Source organism: Macrotis lagotis, chromosome X (genome assembly GCF_037893015.1).
Source record: "Macrotis lagotis isolate mMagLag1 chromosome X, bilby.v1.9.chrom.fasta, whole genome shotgun sequence".
Taxonomy (NCBI): domain Eukaryota; kingdom Metazoa; phylum Chordata; class Mammalia; order Peramelemorphia; family Peramelidae; genus Macrotis; species Macrotis lagotis.
The window spans coordinates 140,095,228-140,120,508 of NC_133666.1; the positions used below are offsets into that span (position 1 = coordinate 140,095,228).

General features: G+C 34.6%; 1 pseudogene; it reads right to left on the bottom strand.

The window, feature by feature from the left end:
- Positions 1-15,133, bottom strand: part of LOC141502388 (cytochrome P450 3A19-like) — a 61,909-nt pseudogene extending 46,776 nt beyond the window's left edge.
- Between the last annotated feature and the right edge of the window lie 10,148 nt (positions 15,134-25,281).

Sequence of the window (25,281 nt, forward strand, 5' to 3'; positions counted from 1 at the left end):
GAGTTGTGAACTAATTCAATCATTCCATATAGAAATTTGGAATTAGTGACTAAAAAAAATCAAGCATTGTTTTAGACCTAGCAATACCACCCTTAGGTCTGTATCTCAAAAGAGATTAAACACTCAAAAAGGAAAAGGACCTATATGTACAAAAATATTTATTGTAGCTCTTTTCTGATGGAAAAGATTTGGAAATTGAGGATACCCTCAACAGGGGAATGGCTGAATTAACTGTCATATGTTATCATAATGAAATACTATTCTAAGAAATGATGAGCAGTATGCTCTCAGAAAACTTTGGACTTATGTGAACTGATGCAAGCTGAAATTTTTTGTGGACACAGTAATAGCAATATTGTAAGATGTTCCTCGGTTATAGCTAAAACTAAACTACTTACAGCAATATAATGATCCAAGACTATTCTGAAGGACTTAAAGTGAAAAATGTTATCCAACCCTGGAGAAAGAACTGATGGTTTCTGAATATAAATTGAAGCACATTTTTTTTGGTTTTCTTTTCTTTTTTTGCAAGGCAATGGGGGAGAGTGACTTGCCCAAGGTCACACAGCTAAGTAGCTCTTTAGTGTCTTCAGCCTGATTTGAACTCATGTCCTCCTGACTCCTAAGCCAGTGTTCTATCCAATGCCCCACCTCACTGGCTCTCTTTTGCTTTCTTTTTCTTGAGGGATTTTTTTTTTTGTTCTATATTTTCTTTAACAACATGACTATCATGGAAATGTTTTACATTACTGCACATATAAAATCTCTATATAGTTGCTTGCCTTCTCAGTTTGGGGTTGGGTGGTAAGAAGGGAGGAAGAGAAAGAATGTGGAATTCAAAGTATTAAAACTGAGTGTTAAAAGTTGCTTTTACATGTAACTGGGGGAAAATAAAATACTAAAGAAAAAATAATGAATAATGTTAAATGCCTTATATTATGAAATTAAATATAAAATAATAGTTGTGCTTTCTGCTTGCTTGGAGGATCTGGTCCAATTCAAATGTAACTATTTCCTGATCTCTTCAACATCTCTTCCTTTCCTGATCTCTTCAACATAAATTTCTCCAACATCCTTGCTCTCTTGATTTTAACTCTAATATCTTTTTATTATATTATGAAAGTATGCTTAAAGTAGTGATTATTTTATTCACTGTACTTTTAATGCAGTACCTAGGACATAGTAGGCACTTAATTAAAGGGTTTATTATTGATGGATTAATACACCCTACACATTTATGCTATTACTATATTCTCATTTATATTGCAATTATCTCAGCACATGTCATTCTCTGTCCCAGATAACAGGATCCTCATCCACTATGGATTTTTAAGAAGCTCTTAACATTTTAAGTGTCATTAGATTTTTTTATATCTGAAAAGACCTATGGAACCCTTCTGAATACATAAAACACATAACATCACAAAACAACCAATTTTACTAAAATAGTTATTAAAAATTACATTTCCCATATTAAGAATCCTTGATTTAGTGGAGTGTATCACTCAAAATAGATTAGAAAATATTCGTTGAATGATAATTGTTAATATAATGATGATTACATCCTTTGAGAATTCTTATTTAATGTTCATAGTAAATTTTCTGGAGCTATTTCATATCTGCTTCATGAGTTTGCATGTCTCATTTGATTCTCCCCACAAGCTAATAATATAGTTAAGCAAAGCACAGAAAAGATGAGAGGTTGCATCACCTATTAAAGTCACTGATCCATCAATCTATTCCATATTTGTTTTCAATACATGACAAATCTTTTGATTTTATATAGTCAGTAGAAAGGTACAAAGAACTTTCAAAACTAGCCTCAAAATCAAGAAGTCCTAGGTTCAAGTTCTACCTCTCACACAATCCACTTGTGTGGAACTGGACAAAATATTTAATCATTACTTCAGGTGACTCTCTTAGACTAAAAATTGTAAGTAAAGTCAGGTGATAATAGCAGTTACCTCACCTAGAAATTTTTAAGCCCATTAAATCTCAGGCCCAGTCATTATCCACTAGAATGCTGAGTACAAAGAATTCAAAAGGAAATTTCTTTTGAATAAATGGCTAAAATCATCTAGTGACTATTAATAACACTGACAAGCATTCAGAAAGAATTTTCTATAAAGCATTCAGTCCCTAAGTCTTGTGAATGAAACCCATTGTCTAAAGAAAAGAAGACCTGAATACGCATTCCATCTGAAGGAAAAGTGCAGTGTAAAGTGTCTTTTTAAAATCTGAGATCTTACAAAGAATCAGAAGATCCTGGACTTCAAATTTAAAGCCCAAGTCTTGACATTAAGTTGAAGAAACTGAGGCCTAGGGAGAATACAAATGACTTACCCGAAATTCCAAAGGCAATAAACATCAGAGTTGGTATTTTTCCCTACCTCCTGAGCCAAGAGCTAAAGTTCTTTTCACTATCCAAAGAGAGAAAAGGAGAACTCATAAAAACTCACATTGCGATATGAAAGAATAGTGCCAAGGACAGGAAGAGTGTTGGTCCCAGAATTCATAGGTTCTTAAAGACATTGTGTGTCCAAGTCCCATATCTGTAAAGTGAAGGGGGGGGGAAGATATTAGAGATAAGACAAAGACTTCAGACATAAACTGATCACTTGTCAGCTATCAAAAGGGGTGAAACTATAAAGGTACTCTGATGTAAGACTTGATTCACTCAGACCAAGATGCAAAGGGGCCCTTATATAGATACTTTACATATCCCACAAAGAACTTGAGACACTATAAGACCAAGATAAGATTCCTTGAAATCCCACCTAAGACAGTAAGGCCTAGAAAAACTTATTAGCTATAGTCAAATTTGGCAAAACTTCCAATAAACAATCCTCAGCATTGCTATTGGAATATAAAAAATGTCAAGTGTTTGGACTCATTTTGCCATTGCCACAATGTAAATCTATTATGGCAGTAACAGGATCAAGTTACTGTTGCTAGAATGGACTTAGTCCAAGCACAATGCACCTTACATACAATCAAGACAGCTCAGGTTATGAACCTCAGACATGAAGCCCTTCTCTCCAGGTCGAAACCCATTTTTCTCAGACGTCAGACCACTCTTGTGCAAAAATATTTATAACAGCCTTTTTCGTGGTGACAAAATATTAGAATTTGAGGGAATATAGATCAATTGAAGAATGACTGAACAAACTATTGTATATGAATGGAATAGAATATTATTGTGCAGAGACTTGTACAAACTGATGCAACATGAAATAAGCAGAACCAGGAAACTCTTATACAAAGCATGAATACAATTCTGTGACGATCCATGATGAATGTCTCAGCTCTTCTCAGCAACACAATGATCAATGACAAATAGAAAAGACTGAAGAAGGAAAATGTGATCCACATCCACATGATTGTTGGACTCTGAATACAGACTGAAGTATACTTTTCTCATTTATTTTATTCTTTTTCATGTTTTTTTTCTTTCTGAACTGTTACTTCTTTGACAATTGTGACTAATATGGAAATATGTTTCACAAGATAGCATGCATATAACCTAAAACAAATTGCATTTCACTTAAGAAGAGCAGAGGAGAAGCAGAGAGAAAAATTTGGAACTAAAAATTTTGTAAATCTAAATGGTAAAAAGTGCCTTGACATGTAATTGAGGAAAAATTAAAATACTACAAAAAGGAAAAAAAAGGTTAAAAGATGCTTGGTAGTTCTCTATTTCATCATCAATCCCCCCCACCCAGTATGATTAAACTCAGTTTTAATGGATAAGTTATTTCAGTTCCAAATATAGTCATTTGCTTTGGGGAACACCATAAACCATACTCTCTCTGCTCCTCATTAAAGTAAGCTTCTAAATCTTAGAAGTCCTGTTCATAGCTACTTATTACTTAAATACTTTCTTTCTTAGTATTTAGAAGTTTTCTTTCCTTTGGTAATTTTGGATATTGGTTATTGCATTCCTAGGGGCTTTCATTGAAATATCTTTCTTTAAAACTGTCTGGAAAATTATTTCAATTTCTATTATTCCATCTAGTTAAATGAAATCTGGGAAATTTTCTTTCCTGCTTTCCTGAAATATGATTCCTGGCCTCTTTTTCTAATCAGGACTTTCAGACATTCCATTGATTCTTTTTTTTAAGGTTTTTGCAAGACAATGGAGTTAAGTACCTTGCCCAAGGTCACACAGCTAGATAATTATTAAGTGTCTGAGGCCAGATTTGAACTCAGGTACTCCTGACTCCAGGGCCAGTGCTCTATCCAATGAGCTACCTAGCCACTCCCATTCCATTGATTCTTAAATGATCTCTTTTTGATCTGTTATCCAAGTCAGTTTTATATATGAGAGACTTTAGATAGTCTTCTATTTTTCAGTCTTTTATTTATATTTTATTATTTCTTCTTCTCTCAGAACAATTATCTTCTGTTTGATCCCTTCTAATTTTCAAGGAGGCAGTTACTTGGGTAAGATTTTTTTTTTTTACCATTTATGATGAAGTTAATTTTCTTTCCAAGTATATCCTCTATACCTCTCATATCTTTCTATTACCTTTCTGAATCAGTCTCAATTGATTTATAATACCATTTTATTTTCAATTTTTTAATTCTTTCATTCTTTCTTCAAGGGATTCTAAGTGATTCTGTGAGCAAGCCATGGTTTTCATGAATGTTTTCTTTAAAGATAGATAGATAGAAAAATAAACAGATAGATAGAAAGATAGATAGATAGATAGATAGACAGAAAGAAAGTAGAAAGAAAGAAAGAAAGAAAAAGAAAGAAAGAAAGAAAGAAAGAAAGAAAAGCAGACAAAGACAGACAGATAGATAGATATTCTACTCTTCTTGATTGTACAGGCAACCTGGCATTTAAAACCTAGTTTAGAGCCTTCTGGAACTAAGGCCCCTCAAGTTTTTCATTCTGCTTTCCTGCTTGAGTATTAAATGCACAGTATATTCACCTGGAGAATTTGGACACTGAGTTCATGGTAAGCAAGTTTTCCCAAGCCTTAAATTGCTAGCTTGGAATTGAACTGAGTTCAAAAACATTTCTAAATGTTCACATGCTGCAGATCTACTAAAGAGTTTTAAATTCTGATTTCAGACACCATCTCCAAGCTCTACCCTGAGCTAGAGGCTGAATCTATGATCTACTCTAGATTTGACTATCTTGACTTGCCAACATTTTAGCTTATGATCTCATTATTCAGTTCACATTGCTTTCTCCAATGGCAACAACAATCTCTTAATTGTAAAATTAAAAGCTGACCCCTTCTCTTCCTATCTCTTTAATATTTCCACCATATTCACAGGTAATTACAAACAGAATTTATTCACCCACACATAAAAATCAGTAATTTCAGTAGCACTGGAAGAAATATGAAACACCTCTTTCATGACAGCCTTGTGCCACTAACTCTCCAGAGCTAAGAGACCTGGTGGATAGAACCCTGGACCCAGAATAAGAAAACCCTTAGTTCAAATACAAATAAAGTCTTGAACATTTGTGTGATCCTGGAAAAGTTATGTTTAACCTCTGTTTGCCTCAATAGCTTAGTTGTGATAGGGTCAATGATAGTACTACCATTCAAGATTGTTGTGATTATGAAATGAGTACATTCTTGAGCTGAGTGGTAGAGAATCTGGAATATAGTACAAGCTTGAAAAATTCTTTCTTACTTTCTTATTCCCTTCTACCTTCCTTCCTTCCTAAATTCCTTTCTCCCTTATATATTTTTAGGGTACATCTTACTCAAGCTCAACATGTACCTATACAATATGTTTTGGGAAGTCTACACCTTTAATTCCTCAAAGACTTTTTTATTGAATATGGAGATTTATTGAAGATGTTTGGCATTGAGAGGGAGGATATTTAGCAAAAGAATCCAAATCAAGATGGTTCATGGTGAGGTACCTCACATGTTTTCAGTTGAAGATGTTTTTGAATTCATTGTCTTAAATCAGAATACATTATAGAACATTTTATTAGATCCATAAGGGTCACATCCACTTTTGATGAGGAATCAGGTACCCTAAAACATTGCCAGTAAGACTTCAGAAACAAGAAAATATTTTGGAGAGCAATGACCCAATATATTATAAAAGTCACATAACTAAATATACCTTTTAATCAAGCAATTCCTCTACAATTCAATATTACAGAAAAAACAAAAATTTTAATTTCTTATGTACATAAAATTACATTCTTTGATTCTTTAGTTTTAAATGTAATAATTGGAGACTAATATGTTTAAAATTGATATCTAATTATTGCACATTATCAAAACCAAACATAATAGAATATTCCATAATAATTAGGGACAAGAAAAATAAGGAAGGACCTTTATGAGAGAAGACATAGCAAAATCAACAAAACCAGAATAGTTACACCCTTATGTTATAACATTACCATCATAAAAGGGAAAAGAAGGAAAAAAGCATATAGACTCAAATCTAGTAAAATTATCTAGCAAACTTGAATGACAACTATATTATGTTCTTTTCTTCTGATTTATATGTTACTTCACTTGATTCTAATTCAATATATGCTGGAGTAAGGGGTAAGATTATGACTGCTATTTGAAAGACATAATTCAATAATATTTGATTTCATAATAATCTACTGACATTTTTTAAAATGACTTGGTTTATAATTCATTATGTGCATATTTAATTTTGATATTATTTCTTCAGAAAGGGTACATAGTTTCTCTTTGTTTTGCTTGGCCTAACAATTTACTGATTATAACCTCAAAATAGTAGATTCCATAAATATATTATATCATAATATGGTATTTTTATTATATTTTTGTTGCGTGGTTTTCTTAGACAGACTACTTCTCTTGTCTTAACTTCAAGTTTCTCATCTGTCAAATGAGGGAGAAAATGATGGAACTGCACTACATAATCCCTTAAGTCCTTCCTGGATCTCACATCCTATCCAATAAACACTCTAGTGTATCATTGCCCTCAGCGAGCAATGCCCATACACAAACTGGCAGTTCTGATTTCCAATATGACACTAAGGATAAAAGAATCATATATCTAGAGTTTTAGGAAGCTTTGGAATTCACTTAAGAACACCCTCATTCTATGAATGAGGAAACTGAGGCTCAGCAGTTTAAGATCCTCAATCAAGATCATAAGAGTAAGTGAACATCAAAAAGGGAATCTAGTTCACTAGGTGCCTCCTAAACCATCATCAGTGTTGATGTGATTTTGACATGAATGCAGAGGGATCCCATGACATATAATGTTTGTATTTCCCCACTTCTGTGAATTTCTCATGCTTTCATGACAGTTCTAAAAAGAAGAAATTGGATATTGATATTTTGATATTAGATTATCTCCCTGTGCAAAAACAATTTAATTTGTTCTAGACTGGTCATTTTGGACCTTTATTTCCTTCTATTTACTGATGGGAATTTTGAAAATTCTAATACACTAGGGGCATAAGATTATGAACCTCTGCAATCTGACTAAATTAGTATGACACAAGAAAAACAAAAAAGAAAATTTAATGAAGTTCCGTGAATTTTCCTCTAGTAATAGTATCCTGTGTCACATTTTGTGGTAAAATAAACAACATATTAGGGAGATAAAGACCTAAGAACATCCCATGGGCCATAATTAAATGATAGCCACTGAAGTCATCAGAAGCCTTAAAATAAATAAAAACAGCTAAGACCTAAGCACATCCCATGGACCATAATTAAATGATAGCCATTGAAGTCATCAGAAGCCTTAAAATAAATAAAAACAGCTAATTCTGAGGTTTTGGTGTTTGCAATTTCTGCTTTAGAAAGTCTGCCTGTTTTCCTTCCAATACAGGACATTGGGTCTCATCAGTTTGTTTGGAATGGAACATGACATAATTGATCAACTTGAATTGTTTGTACAGAAAAGCTTCTACCTCTGATATGTATTCATGTCAGTGACCTGTCTCTGCCTTTCCAGGACAGTGATTAGTTAAAAAAAATCTGTTGTAACAGAATAGAGGAGTGATCATTGATGATGCTGCCACCCCAAAGCCTTTGAAAAAGAGAATAAAGAAATATGTCATACAGAGTACCTAGAAACTGACTGATAGATAAGAATTCAGAGTTTTGCTCAAGATGAGCATGAACAAATAAACTTTAAATTTTGGACATAAAGTAATACCTTCTAAACTATGGGGGGAAATTTAAAGGGAGCAAAATTGGAAAAGTATGAAGAAAAAAAGATAATTGACATGAACTCAGGTTTCTTTAAAAAGTTTTTTTTTTTTTGCTTTTAAATTCCTTAATCAAAATAAAAAGAATCTCCTCAGTCACTTCTTTTGGAAAATGACAAAAGAACCTTTGATCAAGGAGTTTATGATTTTTATCCTTGATACTTTTTTCTACCAAACTATGTCTTCATTTATATAAACAAAGATCAGCATTTTTAGTTATAGAAATTCTAAATAACAATCATGTCCTTATGCTAATTATGCAAAGAAGAGAAGTAACTAGAAAACAATATTGTGAAATTTCTTGTGACAGCAAAGCAGCTTGTCCTAAATCCCTTGAGAAATTGAAAAAGGGAGATTCTCACTTACAGAAACAGGAGAGTCAGGAAGAGAACAAGGACTGTCCAAGTTCCAATATTTAAGCTTGGGATAATGTTCATTATCATTTTAGTCAGTTATTTATTCCCTTCTCTTTTCTTCTTCTATGCTTGTGCCTTAGTGGTGTTGTAATTCCCTGATGAATTCTGAAAAGGAATATAAAAGCTGTAAAACAAGGGCTGGAGTTAATAGGATAGCCAATGAAAATTTGAACAACTGGGGAAGTTTAATGAAGTCTCAGAGTTTGTCTTTATTGATCTATTACTCAGAAGCAAAATCATGGAAACTTGCAATGATCAGTTTTTCAGAAAACAATAATTAGCTTTAGCCATTTTAAATATATAATGGTAATGAAGAAACATCTTCAATCCTTATCAGAAATAGTGATAGTAAAACCGGAGTAGAGTTAAAATTTTATGGAGGTCTAAAGTACAAATAAAATAATCAACAACCATTTATTAAATGCCTATGTTTTACACACACTGAACTTATTCCTTGGCACACAAAATTCTGTACAATTAATAACTATAAAAGTACCAAGAAATTATGAGTCACAGAACCCTGAAAAAAGAGATCTGCTCAAATTCATTAGGCAGAAATGTGAATGCAAGGTCTAACAACTATGAATTTTATGATCATGGAAAATTTGCTTTAAGTCACAGACTCTAACATTTTTCATCAAAAGAATAAGATTCTGAGATTTCAAAGATGTCTTCAAGCTCAGATATATCAGTTTTTAGCTTTAACTATATCATCTGAGAAATGGAAAAAATTTCATTTATGATACATTCTTCACAGGTTTCTTGTTTCCCTCAAAAGAATTAATGTTGAAAAAAGTGATTTGCAAATTTTAAACTCTATAATAATTGTTAGCTATTACTAAGAAAGCCCTATGCTAATGAGGTAGCATCATACATAATATTAGCATGAAATATCCTGAAGTATTTGAAGGAGGAAATATTCATCATATTCTCTCTAAACATCCTCAAAGAAAAACCACCTAGGGGAATTTTGTCTCAATAGCATATGGGTCTGCATAGAAGCACAACAACTTGACCAAACCATAGATGCCTAAAGATTAGACTCTTCATACCATGACAATAAGGTGCTATTAACCATTAGCTTCCAACTGCTGATAGGGAAAAAAAGGAACCTGGTCATCCTCTTCCCTAAATAACATAATCATGTCATTTCAAAGGTGAAGGGGACCTTAAAGGTCATCCTACTGCAATGGATATGAACAAACAAAACATTTTTCCTGGATGAAGCCAAGCAAGTGCTCATCCAGTCTTTCTTGTATAAATGACTCTTAAATATTTAGTCAAGAGTGATTAAAATAGCTTTCAATAAGACATCTTAATAAAAAGCTCATCTCTCCCTTAAGGGGAGAGGGGCCCTGAATTGCAGAAATGCTGTGTTTTATCTGCACTTCGCAAGTCCTTCCCCTTTAAACCAATCATTGGATGGAGTCACAATCTAATTGATAAATTTGCTCCCATATGTTCCCACCACCCCACCACCCCTGCTGCCCTGCTCATTGTACTAATGAAAGAAACAGCTACCTTGAGTAAGTGCAAAAGACAGTAACACAGACTCTCATGCAACTCCTGAGAAGTTATTTCTTTATTCACCTTTCCCTTTGTCTCTCTCCTTCCTGTAAACAGGTTGGCATATCTTGGGTTTCCACAAAGACCAGACATCCTGGCTTCTGTAATGTATTATCCTCAGAGACATCTGTGAGACTCTGGCATACCCTTTCTCTCCTTGTGAAAGCAAAACAATTGATTCTTTGCTACAATTTCCCCCTTATTGTTTTTCTTATCAATTTTGCTTTCCATACCTTCCTAGTAATTCCTGCTTCAAATCATAATCCTTGTTATTGACAATGACCTTTTCTAACAACATCTTACTTCCTCATTATCAGGAATGGATCTTCCTATTTTCTATATTTTTAAGGGAGCATGTGCCAACTTTCTGACATCTCTGCTTATTTCTTTTACTACTTGTTTATTGTCATCTATCTTTAGGCAACAACTTGATATATTCAATTGACCACAAATTCATACTTCATTAATCAACAGATTGTCTAATGCAACTTTATGTTGACTAACTCTATCTCTTGTTTGCATGGCTTAGTCAGCCAGGAAGTTCAGGGCCCTAGTTGTCCGATTGGTAATTGATTCCAATACAGCTTAGAATTTTATCAGGATATAAACTGGGGCTATAACCCTAACTTCTATCCTGTACCAAGGTAGTAGACACATAAGTTTGGATAACAGCTCCCTGACCAACCCTTGGCAGATGGGTATATGCAGTGGTCCCGCAAATCCAATAATGTCCCTTTAGTGCTGACTGATATTCTAGGAATAGAGTTTCCAGTTCGCTACAAATGGATAATAATTCCCATCTTTACTTCCAAGGAGCCCTCTTTGATAAGCCATATAACCATACACTTACAAAGAAAACTGTTCCGCCTCCCACTATCAAGTCTTTATACCAATATCTTTAGGTAGATCTCTCTGGTTCCAAAATTGATCAGAATAAATCCTGAATTTGTGCCATTGGATCAAACTCAGGAATAGCTAACATATCTAATGATGTTTGTTAAATGATTTTTCTTGGAAAAATCCATCTCAAGCTTGAACATATCATTTTTGCAAGTCCACACTAATTCATAATCAGTTTTCCTTAATGAATCTTCTAGCTTGTGCATCATTACAAGGAATCCAGGTACTATCACTGCATCTCACATGAGTCTCAGTAAATTGTTCAGTCCACAGACCTTCACTGGTCCCAGGAAAATATCCTGTCCAAGCTGGTATAGACAATAGTCAACCTGAACTGACTCGGTCATATGCCACTGGTGATTATTTCCTCCAGACCAGAATCCTGGGCCATAGTGCACCTCTGTTCAGGAACTGAGAATCTAGGCTGGACTCAGACAAGAATGGCACCCAAGGCCAGTTCTACAACTGCTGTGGACTGCCATAACAAAGACTGGGCAATGACTTCTGTCATAATACCCTAATCTCTAATATTCTCAGATATAGGTCTCTCCCTAGACAGGATATACAGTAGGATGTAATCATGCTACTCAATAATTTCGACCTCCTTTTCTCTCAATGGAGTACATCTTCAACTTGCGTCTCCCCTTCCTTTCTGTCAAAAACTTCATCCCTTGGTTGGTATCTTATCTATAAGGAGAGGGGCATAAGAGAGAGCACACTTACAGAATCAAGGGGAAGTTACAGGTATCAAAAGGGGCAGATCCCCTGACTAAACAATGTACACATAGGAAAGAAATGGTGGAAATGAATTGATCCAGTGTCTCTCCCTCTCTCTTCTATTCTGCCCTGGAGACATCTGATGTCCTCTGCATTTTCTGAATCTGTACCAAAAGGTCCTTTCCATATCAGGTTACTTGTTGAGACTGTCTCTTCTGGTAAAGAAACTGTTTAACATTTTATTCAGAACAAAACACATGTTTTCATAACAAGACAATAAGATTCTGGTGATTATTACAATTCATATTTTGCCTTACTCACCATCATATTCTCATACATACTTCACTTTAACATAATAAACTTTCATAAGTGTTTCACTCTATGAGTGTACTAACTGATAATTACCACAAAAAGTTAGGTTTGTAACATATACACTTAGCACTCATTTCAGTACAAAGTTTACCCAGCATAGATCTTTTTTTAGATTTTTCAAGGCAATAGGGTTAAGTGGCTTTCCCAAGGCCACACCCCTAGGTAATTATTAAGTTAAGTGTCTGAGGTCAGATTTGAACCCAGGTATTCCTGACTCCAAGGCCGATGCTCTATTCACAGCACCACCTAGCCTCCCCTAGCATAGATCTTTTTTTTAGGGTTTTTTTTTTGTAAGGCAAATAGGGTTAAGAGGCTTGCCTAAGGCCACACAGCTAGGTAATTATTAAGTGTCTGAGAACGGATTTGAACCCAGGTACTCCTGACTCCAGGGCCAGTGCTTCATCCACTGCACCACCTAGCCACCCCTTAGCAAAGATCTTAAAAGAAAAACAGTCTTAACTTTTTGCTCTCATTATAATAATGAATGCAATATCATTAACAAAAATGAATTTTTCTTCCCAAAATATTCCCAAATATACTATAGGTTTTCTTTTCCTGATGTACTTAACTGACTCACATTCCTTTCCTTAAACTATACCTTGAAACTGTAATTATCCTAAAAACTTCCCATTCTTTTTTTTAGGTTTTTGCAAGGCAAACAGGGTTAAATGGCTTGCCCAAGGCCACACAGCTAAGGAATTATTAAGTGTCTGAGACCACATTTGAACCCAGGTACTCCTGACTCCAGGGCTGCTGCTTTATCCACTATGCCACCTAGCCCCCCCATTCTTCTTCTTACCTATATATCCCCTCTAACATAAAAATTAAGGAAACTGAATTCCTATCTAAACATATAAATGATAGCAGAATCTACAACTGCTACATACAGATGATATATCAAATAAACCTTGGCCAGCAATCCCTCCTTCTAGTCACATATCTAACCTGTCTGGCAATTAAATCAAATTGAACTAAAACTTCATTATCTAGTTAGCTTAAAATAGCTTACTATAAAGATCCAGGTCATCAAAGTAAATTTCCTTAATAGATATAATATTTGAATGTCTGTGTACAGGCAAAGGTCATGTGGGTAGTGAAATGTCTTAGGTCAGATTTATTCTATCAGGTGAAACATTATTCAAATGTCATATTTGGGAAAATCAAGTCAAAAGGGTCCAACTTCAGGTCATAGTAGGAAGCTACCACTTCAACTGTTTATCCCTGCCTTCTGAAATATTCAGCCCATTGGCTTCTTTGGTTCCATTGCCTTGACCCAATAACACTTCCTTTTTACTGACCATCCTGACATCAGACATAAAAGAGAAAATAAATCCTAAAAGTCTCATGATCTTAAATAGTAATTTTAGGGCAACTAGGTGGCACAGTGGATAGAGCACCAACCCTGGAGTCAGGAGGACCTGAGTTCTAATCCGACTTCAGATACTTCAGACACCTAGATGTGTGACCTGGGGCAAGTCACATAACCCCATTGCCTTAAATAAAATAGTAATTTTGTCTAATTAGAACATCAAGTGAGTCCAATTCACTAAATTCCCAATTATAATCTTAATGGGGTCCCAATTAATGAATTCCCTACCTAAAGCTCCGAATGCCCTTCCTGGGACCTTGCTAAAACCAAAAATTCTATTTCTGGCTCTACATGCCTCATCTCCTACCTCAAACTTGAGGCCCATGCTCTCCAGACCCAGTTCCCTTTGTCTGAAATCATATATATTCCATCCCTATATAAAGATGATATATCAGATTCGACTTGGCTAGAGAGCCCTCTTTCTATCCTGTTGTAATATACAATAACTAAAAACCTCCTTTGGCTAGGAGATTGCCTATCATATTCTAAATTCGCACATAACAATCACCTAAATATTGTCACAGAAAAATCTCAAATTACCACTATTATTTGTCTTTCTCATATTACAAAGTTGCTTTCACTTCAAAGCAAACAACCACAGTTTTGGATATATAACCACAATAATACCAATTTACACACACACACACACACACACACACAAACACACACACACATACACATACATATATATATATATATATATATATATATATATATATAATATACATATATGAAACCAGAAAATTTCTGTACTTAAACTTGTTTAACTACTAGCCATGCTTAACATAAAAATCATGGCTTTCAGAGATCTTTCAAACCATTTGAATCAGAGGACTTTAATTCCCTAGCATGTGTTATTAATTCCAATACAACAAAACAGTAGTAAGAATACTACATGAATCACTAGATTGTACAACACAATCCTTCCATTATCACATTAAGCATTAAACCACAGATCTATCCCAGAAGGGGTCATAATTCTTAATACTATCACCCCTTCAAAGCGATCACATGTTAATTCCAGGCTTTAACATTACAAGAAGTAACCAAATAACTGTAAATATAATCTCTCAGCAGTTACAAAAGTATATCCCATAACTAATAAAGATGTTTCCACATCTTACTCACAGAGCCCCACACCCTCAGCAGAAAACATCCCTCAGTCCTACATACTTTCCAGTTTCCTGTTTCTCTGTCTGCAGTTTACATGAGGGAAGAAATTTGCAATTGTGCCTTCTTCAAAGTCATGGCCAGAGCAGAGGCATTCATTAAACGTTATTTCCTTTCAATAAAGACGTCTCCCAGACCCTAGTTTTTATATTTCCTTCCTTTCCCTACCCACATGCCACCTTACCTGTAGCTGGGTCTCTTTTCTTTTAATCTTACACACTTGAAATCTCCTGCCCCCACCCCTTCTCTCCACAAGTGGGGCACTCCTCCAGCTAAAATCACATTTAGAGTTAAAGTAGAAATCTTCCCTTCTACAACTTCTCAATCTTAATCATTTCCCTTAAAAGTTCTTTCCTAAACTCACTCTGAACTACAGCTTTCTCTTTAAGATGCTTCCCTCTCTCTCCAGATCCATACACCAGCTGCTACTGCTGGTTCAGTGAGGGTGGGGCCAAGTGCAGGGAGGGAGACTCCCTGCATACAGACCTCCTCCTCCCCCTACCAAAACTCCTTGGCTGTACTCCCAGTTTTCTCCACAGGTCCCCAGGCGCAGAACAACCAAACAGACCACTGACACAAGACAGAACAGAGATTCAAAGACTCCCTTGGGGGACACACACACAGAGACACACACACACACACACACACACACACACACACACACACTCACGCAGACAATAACACAATTCTGGCTTCCTGCCTTCCTGCTTCTGACCAAGAGACTCACTGGTCTCCTGCATGCAACTGGCAACTTTTCCCATAGTAGGCTTTAACTTTTGGGGAAATTCCTGGAGAGGGAACCAAAATCCTCCTTCCCATTTCTCCTCTGATCCACTGGCCTCTCATCTGTATCTCAGCCCCCTAAAAGGATTTCTTAGCCAGGTAAAGGTAATTTGGCCAACCACTCTGCACTGTTTTACTCCCAATATTTTAGTTACTTGAATCCAAACCCAGATCAGTCCTCCCAAGAATCTCTAGACCTTCCTATTAGCTATCCCAGATTCAAGAAAATTGAGAAATGGCCAGAATCCTATCCAAATCTTAGCTCCTGAGCACTAACACAAATTTTTACTTTTATTAATCAACTATAGGACTCTGGTCCATAACAAGGAATATAATAAAATAGCAGTGAAAATAAATCAGTCTCTATAAACTTTGAACTTACTCTTTTACAACACACTATATGTCAATGAGAAGAGGGGATATTTCTAGCGATTAGAAATTATACCTGGATATTTACATGTTGGAACACATGGATAAAGTACATGTATGAAGGCATTAGAATAGAGGGAATGTATATGAACAAGACAAATATTTTGGTAAAAGGGCCATCACTCCTTTAAGGGAAGAGGGGCCCAGAACTCCAAAAATGCTAGGTCTTAGATGCACTTAGAAAGTCCTTCCCCACCTCACACCTCTCAGATTGGCCAATATGACCAGGAAGGATAATGGTCATTGCTGGAAGGGTTGTGGGAAATCTGGGACACTATTACACTGTTGGTGAAACTGTGAACTCATCCAACCCTTCTGGAGTGCTATTTGGAACTATGCCCAAAGGGCAACAAAAATTTACATACCCTTTGATCCAGCAATACCACTACTGGGTCTATACCCTGAAGAGATGAGGAAAAAGGGTAAAAATATTACTTGTACAAAAATATATATAGCAGCCCTGTTTGTGGTGGCAAAGAATTGGAAATCCAGTAAATGTCCTTCAATTGGGGAATGGCGTAGCAAACTGTGGTATATGTATGTCATGGAACACTATTGTTCTATTAGAAACCAGGAGGGACAGGATTTCAAGGAAGCCTGGAGGGATTTGCATGAACTGATGCTGAGTGAGATGAACAGAACCAGAAGAACACTGTACTCCCTAACAGCAACATGCGAGTGATGATCAACCTTGAAGGACTTGCTCATTCCATCAGTGCAACAATCGGGGACATTTTGGAGCTGTCTGCAAAGAAGAGTGCCATCTGTATCCAGATAAGGAGCTGTGGAATTTGAATAAAGTTCAAGGACTATTCCCTTTAATTTAGCAAAAACAAATATATTTTTGTCTGATCTTCTTACCTCTTAGACTTCTTGTCTCTTCTTAAATGATATGATTTCTCTCTCATCACATCCAATTTGGATCAAGGTACAACATGGAAACAAAGTAAAGACTGACAGTTTGCTTTCCATGGGGGGTGGGGGGAGGGAAGTAACATGGGGGGGGATTGTAAAACTCAAATAATATCTTTAATAAAAATTAAGTAAAAAAAAAAAAAAGAAAGTCCTTTCCCTTTGTGCCAGTCATTGGCTGGGGTCACAATGTAATTGACACATTTTCCCCCATATCTTTTCCCCACCCCGCTCATTATAATAATGCAAAAGAACAGCTACCTCCTTGAGCAGGTACATTCAGTCCTTGCAAAGTTATTTCTTTATTCACCCTTCCCTTTGTCTAATTCTCTCCTTCCTAATAACAGGTTGACCTCTCTTGGAGTTCCACAAAAACCAGACATCCTGGCTTTTGTAATGTTTTATTTTCACAGACATCTATGAGACTCTGGCAATACCCTTTCTCACCCTTGTGAAAGCAAAACACTTTATTCTTTCCCATATTGTTGAATTGTTTCCATTGGATCTGACGCTCTGTGACCCCATTTGTGACTTTCTTGGCAAAGATACACAAGTGGTTTACTATTTTCTTCTGTAGCTCATTTTACAAATGAGGAATTAAGAAAAACAGGGTGAAGTAATTTGACCAAGGTCACAAAGCTAATAAGGGTCTAAAGCTGGATTTAAATTTAAATCCATCTTATTCTAGGATTGGTACTCTACTATCCATCACCCAGCATTTCTCCAAAGAAGGTCAAAGCTCTACATCATGAAACAACTTAATTCTAATTTGGGGTAATTTTAATCCTAAGGAATTTTCCACTCCTTTGAAGCCAATATCTCTCTCCCTGTACTTTCCGTGATTGGTATTAGTTCTGTTCTCTGCAGTAATAGAACTCTAATCCCTCTGTTTCAATTAGATAGTAATTTTTATTGATGTGCATTTTACTAAAATTCACCACAATGAACTTTTTTTCCCTTTATTGGTTGAGAAATCATCTTTTTTAAAATTTCTGGTAGTTCATTTAGTTTTCTTTTTCTTGTTAAAATCCAGTGAGTTAGCTGATTTGAGAATAAAATTTCTAGCTTTACATATTAATTCAATTTTTAACTTTTAAATATGTTAATGTTACATTTGATTTTTAGGATTTTAATTTTGGAATTTAACTGGTTTTTTAAATATTTTATACTTTTTATTGATATATCCTGTTCTTACAGAACCCCAGGATCCCAACTATCCCTACACTTAACAACTACCAAAAGACATCCCATAATGTCAAATAATATTTTTAGAGTGAAAAGAAATTTCATACAACTGATTGATATTTAGAAAAAGTCCACATACATGTCCAATGTGTAACATCTATGAACCTGACAATTTTACTACGGTATGGCTTGAGAGTGCCTTCTATATCTCTTCAAATATTTGGTCTTAGGGCAGCTAGGTGGCACAGTGGATAGAGCACAGGCCCTAGAGTCAGGAATATATGAGTTCAAATCCTTTTCCAGACACTTAATAATTACCTAGCTGTGTGACCTTGGGCAAGTCGCTTAACCCCATTTCCTTAAATGAATATAAACAAAATTTTGATCTTTATACTATTTGTAACAGTTAGTTTTGATTTTTCAGTGTCATTTTTTTAGTTTAATTGTGGTTAATATGTATATTGTTTTCTTCATTCTACTTACTTTACATCAGTTCATATAGGAAAAACTACAATTGTATTTACATAAGTTTGGATCATATTTCTGAAGTTAGATTCCATGATTTTGGTAAGATTTTAGAAAGATTTTGAGTGATAGTTCATTCTCATTATTTCTTTCTGGTTTGGTAATTACAGTATAAAAATTGTTTTGATTTTTATGAATTTGTTTTGTAAACTATTACTTTAATGCAGCCAGAATCTCAATTAGTTTTCTGGCTGATGCTTTGGGATTATCTAAGAAATCTATAATGAAATTTGATAATGGTATTTCCATTTCATATTATCTTTGTCAATGTCTTAAAAATATGTTTACCTTTTCTTATGCTTATTAATGAAATTTTTAAAATTAATTTTAAGCATATTTGCTTTAATCATCTAATTTTAGGAAAATTTTAGTCTTTCTCTCCCTCAAATTATGTGTACACTTGACTTCAAATATATGGATGCAAAAATATGAAAAAAATGACCTTTCAATGCATATATACTTTAAGTTTGTTATTTTAACAAATGAGTTATGCACATGGTCAAAGACTTCTTTATCTATTGATGCAAATTTCTTTTAAAAAATAAAGCTTACTTTCTTAATTGCTAATTCCTTTTTTAATGTATTTGGTTTTATTTTTACTTTTCAACAATCTTTTTTATAAATTTTGAATTCCAAATTTTTCCAAGACAGTAAGCAATTTGATACAGGTCATACATGTACAATCATGTTAAAAATTTCCACATTAGTCATGCTGTGAAAGAAAGAAAAGAGAAGAAAAGGGAAACAAGTGAAAATAGTGTTCTTCAATCTGCATTCAGACTCAGTTCATTCTACCATGTATCTTTTGTAATTGCCTGGAATCATATAGCTGAGAAGAGTTGAGTCAATCATAGTTTATTATCACACAATGTTGCTGTTACTGTATACAATGTTCTCCTGATTCTACTCACTCTACACAACATCAACTCCTGTAACTCTTTGTGTTTTTTAACATTTTTTTTATTTGCTTAAGGCAATGGAGTTAAGTGAGTTGCCCAAGGTCACACAGTAAGGCAATTATTATGTATCTGAGTCTAGATTTGAACTTAGTTACTCCTGACTCCAGGGCTGGTACTCTATCTACTACACCACCTGGTTGCTCCTGTGGGTTGTTTTTTAATCCATCTGTCCATCATTTCTTAATACATTGTTGTATTTCAATGCATTCATATATCACAACTTGTTCCCTGGTTCTCTAGAATAGTGGACATCCCCTCAAAGTAGAATTCTTTGCCAGCAATAGCTAATATCTTAATTCCTAATTATCATTTTGATACTGAATATCCAGTTTTTTCTTTCTCTTGACTTCTTTTCCCGTGAGATGAAATTCTGATCTGTGAATGATATTTTTCTTTTTTTTAAATAAATATTTTATTTATTTTGAGTTTTACAATTTTTCCCCTAATCTTACTTCCCTCCCCAACACCCCCACAAAAGGCAATTACTCAGTCTTTACATTGTTTCCATGGCATACATTGATCCAAATTGAGTGTGATGAGAGAGAAATCATATCCTTAAGGAAGAATCATAAAGTATAAGAAATAGCAAGATCAGACATTAAGATATCAAATTTTTCCCTAAATTTAAGGTAATAGTCCTTGGTCTTTGTTCAAACTCCAGTTATTTCCCTTGACACAGATGATATTCTCCATTGCAGACAGCCCCAAATTGTCCCTGACTGTTGCACTGATGGAATGAGCGAGTCCATTAAGGTTGATCATCGTCCCCAAGTTGCTGTTAGGGTGTACCGTATTTTTCTGGTTCTGCTCATCTCACTCAGCATCAGTTCATGCAAATCTCTCCAGGCTTCCCTAAATTCCCATCCCTCATGGTTTCTAATAGAACAATAGTGTTCCATAACATACATATACTACAGTTTGATAAGCCATTCCCCAAATGAATGACATTTACTTGATTTCCAATTCTTTTCCATCATAAACAGCTTGCTGTGAATCTTTTTGTACAAGTCATGTTTTTACCCTTTTTCATCATCTCTTCAGTGTATAGACCCAGTAGTTGTATTGCTGCATCGAAGACTATGCACATTTTTGTTGCCCTTTGGGTGAAATTCCAAATTACTCTCCAGAAAATTGGATCATTTCACAGCTCCACCAACAATGTTTTGGTGTCCCAGATTTCTCCCAACACTTCCAACAATGATCATTATCCTTTCTGGTCATATTGGCCAATCTGAGAGTTAGGGGGTGGTACCTCAGAGAAGCTTTAATTTACATGTCTCTAATAAGTAAGGATTTAGGTCAATTTTTCATATGTATATGGATTACTTTGATCTCCTCATCTGTAAATTGCCTTTGCATATCCTTTAAAGCTTTGTCAATTGGGGAATGGCTTTTTTAAAAAAAAATATGACTCAGTTCTCTGTATATTTTAGAAATGAGCCTTTGTCAGAATCATTAATTGTAAAGATTGTTTCCCAGTTTACTACATTTATTTTGATCTTGGTTAAAGTGGTTTTTGTCTGTGTAAAAGTTTTTTAATTTAATGTAATGGAAATCATCTAGTTTGTTTTTAGTGATGTTCTCCATCTCTTCCTTAGTCATAAAATGCTTCCCTTTCCATAGATTTGACAGGCAAACTAGTCCTTGATATTCTAATTTGCTTATATTATTGTTTTTAAGGTCTAAATCCTGTATCCATTTGGATCTTATCTTGGTACAGGGTTAGGCTAATCTAAGTTTCTTCAATACTAACTTCCAATTTTCCCATCAGGTTTTTCAAAGAGAGTCTTTATCCCAATAGCTAGACTCTTTGGGTTTATCAAACAGCAGATTACTATAACTGTTTGCTGCTATTGCACCTAGTCTATGCCACTGGTCCACTACTCTATTCCTTAGCAAATACCAGACAGTTTTGATGACTGACACTTTATAATATAAATTTAGATCAGGTAGGGCTAAGGCCCCTTCTTTTGCACTTTTTTTTTCATTGAATCCCTGGAAATTCTTGAGTTTTTACTTCTCCATATAAATTTACTTACAACTTTTTCTAACTCATTAAAGTAATTTTTTGGAATTTTTATTGGTATGTCACTAAACAGGTAGTTTAGTTTTGGAAGAATTGTCATTTTTATTATATTATTTCTACCTATCCATGAGCAGTTGATGTTTGCCCAGTAATTTAAATATGATTTAATTTGAGAGAGAACTGTTTTGTAATTGTTTTCAAAAAGTTTCTGAGTCTGCCTTGGGAAATAGACTCCTAGGTATTTCATATTATCTGAGGATACTTTGAAAGGGAGTTCACTTTCTAGATCTTCCTGCTGTATCTTGCTAGTCATATATAGAAAAATTGAGGATTTATGAGGGTTTATTTTTTATCCTGCAACTTTGCTAAAATTGCTACTTGTTTCCAGTAGTTTTTTTGATGATTTCTTGGGACTCTCTAGGTATACCATCATGTCATCGGCAAAGGGTGAGAGTTTTGTTCCTTCCTTCCCAATTCTAATTCCTTCAATTGCTTTTTCTTCTCTAATTGCTGAAGCTAATATTTCTAATTCGATATTGAATAGTAGTGGTGATAATGGGCATCCTTGTTTCACTCCTGGTCTTACTGGGATTGCCTCTAGCCTCTCCCCATTGATTATAATGATTGTTGATGGTTTCAGATAGATACTGCTTGTTATTCTAAGGAATAGTCCATTTATTCCTACACTCTCTAGTGTTTTTAGTAGGAATGTGTGCTGTATTTTGTCAAAAGCTTTTTTTGGCATCTATTGATATCATATAATTTCAGATAGGTTTGTTGTTGATAAAATTAATTACACTAGCAGTTTTCCTAATATTGAACCAAACCTGAATTACTGGGATGAATCCCTACTTGGCTAAAATGTATTATCCTAATGATTACTTGTAATTGTTTTGCAAAGATTTTATTTAAGATTTTTGCATCTATATTCATCAAGGAGATAGGTCTATAATTCTCTTTCTCTGTTTTAACTCTTCCTGGTTTAGGTGTCAGCACCATAATGGTTTCATAGAAAGAGTTATGCAGAGTTCCATCTTCCACTATTTTTCCAGAGATTTTATATAGAATTGGAACCAATTGTTCCTTAAATGTTTGGTAGAATTCACTTGTGAATCCATCTCGCCCTGGAGATTTTTTCTTAAGGAGTTCAATGATGGCTTGTTGAATATCTTTTTCTGAGATAGGGTTGTTTAGGTGTTTAATCTCCTCTTCATTTAACCTGGGCAACTTAAATTTTTATAAATATTCATCCATTTCAGTTACATCATCAAATTTATTGGCATACAGTTGGTCAAAATAATTCCAAATTACTACTTTAATATCCTCCTCATTGGTGGTAACTTCACCTCTTTCATTTATGATACTAGCAGTTTGGTTTTCTTCTTTTTTTTCTTGATCAAATTGACCAGACATTTATCAATTTTTATTGTTTTTTTCAGAAAACCAAATTTTGATTTTTATTTATTAATTCAATAGTTTTTTGCTTTCAATTTTATTAATTTCTCCTTTAATTTTTAGAATTTCTAATTTGGTATTTAATTGGGGGTTTTAAATTTGTTCTTTTTCTAATTTTTTTAGTTGCATATTTAGTTCATTGATTTCCTCTTTCTCTAATTTATTCATGTAACTATTTAAAGATTAAATATATTCCCTCACAGCTGCTTTGAGTGAATACCATAGGATTTGCTATGTGTTGTTTCATTATTATCATTATCTATGATAAAATAATTAATTCTTTCTATTATTTGTTGTTCGATCCACTCATTCCTTAAAATGAGGTTATTTAGTTTCCAATTGGTTCTGGGTCTATATCTCCCTGACCCAATATTGCATATAACTTTTATTACATTATTATCTGAGAAATATGTATTCACTATTTTTGCATTTCTACAGTTGATCATTAGGTTTTTATTCCCTAGTACATGATCATTTCTTTGTATAAGTGCCATATACTATGGAGAAAAAGGTATATTCCTTTCTATCCCCATTCAGTTTCCTCCATAAGTTTATCATATCTAGTTTTTCTAACAATCTACCTCCTTAATTTCTTTCTTTTATATTTTATAATTTGATTTATCTAGATCTGAAAGTGAGATATTGAGGTCTACCACTAGTAGAGTTTTGCTGTCTATGTCTTCCTGTAGATCTTTCAGCTTCTCCTCTCAGAATTTGGATGCTATGCCATTGGGTACATAAATACATACATATATATATACATATATATATACATATATATATATATATATATATATATATATATACTTTTATTGTCTATAGTAACTTTTAGGAGAATATAGTTTTCTTCCTTATCTCTTTTAATGCTATCTGCTTTTGCAGCTGCTTTGAAATAAGGATTGTTACCCCTACTTTTTTCACTTCAGCTGAAGCAAAATATATTTTTCCCCCAACCTTTTACCTTACACTACGTGTATCTCTCTGCTTCAAATGAGTTTCTTGTAAGCAGCATATTGTAGGGTTCTGTTTTTTAATCCACTATGCTATTCACTTACATTTTAAGGGAGAGTTCATTCCAGTCACATTCAAAGTTATAATTACTAACTCTTTATTGCCCTCCATGCTATCTTCCCTCTATCTATATTTTTCCCCTTCCCCTCAATCCATCTTCCACAGTATTTTGTTTCTGAATATCACCCCCTTCTGTGTGTTTGTCCTCCTATATCCATCCCTCCCCTTCCTTTCCCCTTTCCCTTTTTCCCATTTCCCTTTCCTTCCTTCTGTTAGTTCCCCTTTCTTCATCACCTTCCTTTCTCCAGCCCCTCCCTTTTCCCCTTTTAATACTTGAAATGTTAGATGTTTTTTCAGTTGACTGAGTATTTGTATAAGTTAATTTTAAGCCAATACTGATAAGAAGAAAATTCAGGTTTTTCCTCATCTCCTCCCTTCTTCCCCACTATTATCATAGGTCTATTATATCTCTTAATGTAATGAGATTTACCCATTCAATACCCTCCCTCCTTCTGTCTCCTTCCTGTCCCCCCTTTTTAAGGAGGTATAGTTTTTAAATCATTCTATCTGAGCCATAGAAAATTCTGAGTATCCATCACATCCAGCTAAGTAGATTCTATCTAACAGAGTTACAGTTCTTGAGAGTTATTAGAGTCTTTCTCCCAAGTAGGGTCATAGCCAGTTTCATCCCATTGGATGGCAGTTTCATGAATAAATCATGAGTGTCCATCACTTCTGCTTAGGTATAGTCTCTCTGATGGAGTTACAATTCTCAATAGTTATGAGAATCTTTTTCCCATGCTGGGATATAGCCCATTTCAACTTATTGGATAGCAGTTTTTTTTTTTCTTTACACCTCTTTTTAACCATTTCAGGTGTCTCTTGAACCTCCTGTTTGGTGTCCATATTTTCTATTTAGCTCTGGTCTTTTCATCAGGAATTATTGGAAATCTCCTATTTTGTTAAATGTCCATCTTTTCCCCTGAAAAAGAAGACTCAGCTTTGCAGGATAATGGATTCTTGGATGCATTCCAAGCTCCCTTGTTCTTTAGAATATCATGTTCCAGGCCGTTCAATTCTGTAATGTTGATGCTGCCAGGTCCTGTGTAATCCTTACTGTGGCTCCCTGGTATTTAAATTGGTTCTTTCTGGCTGCTTGCAGGATTGTCTCCTTTATCTGATAGTTCTAGAATTTGGCCACAACATTCCTTGGTGCTTTCATTTTAGGATCTCTTTCTGTAGGGGATCGATGTATTCTTTCAATAACTACTTTGTCCTCTGGATCCATGATATCAGGG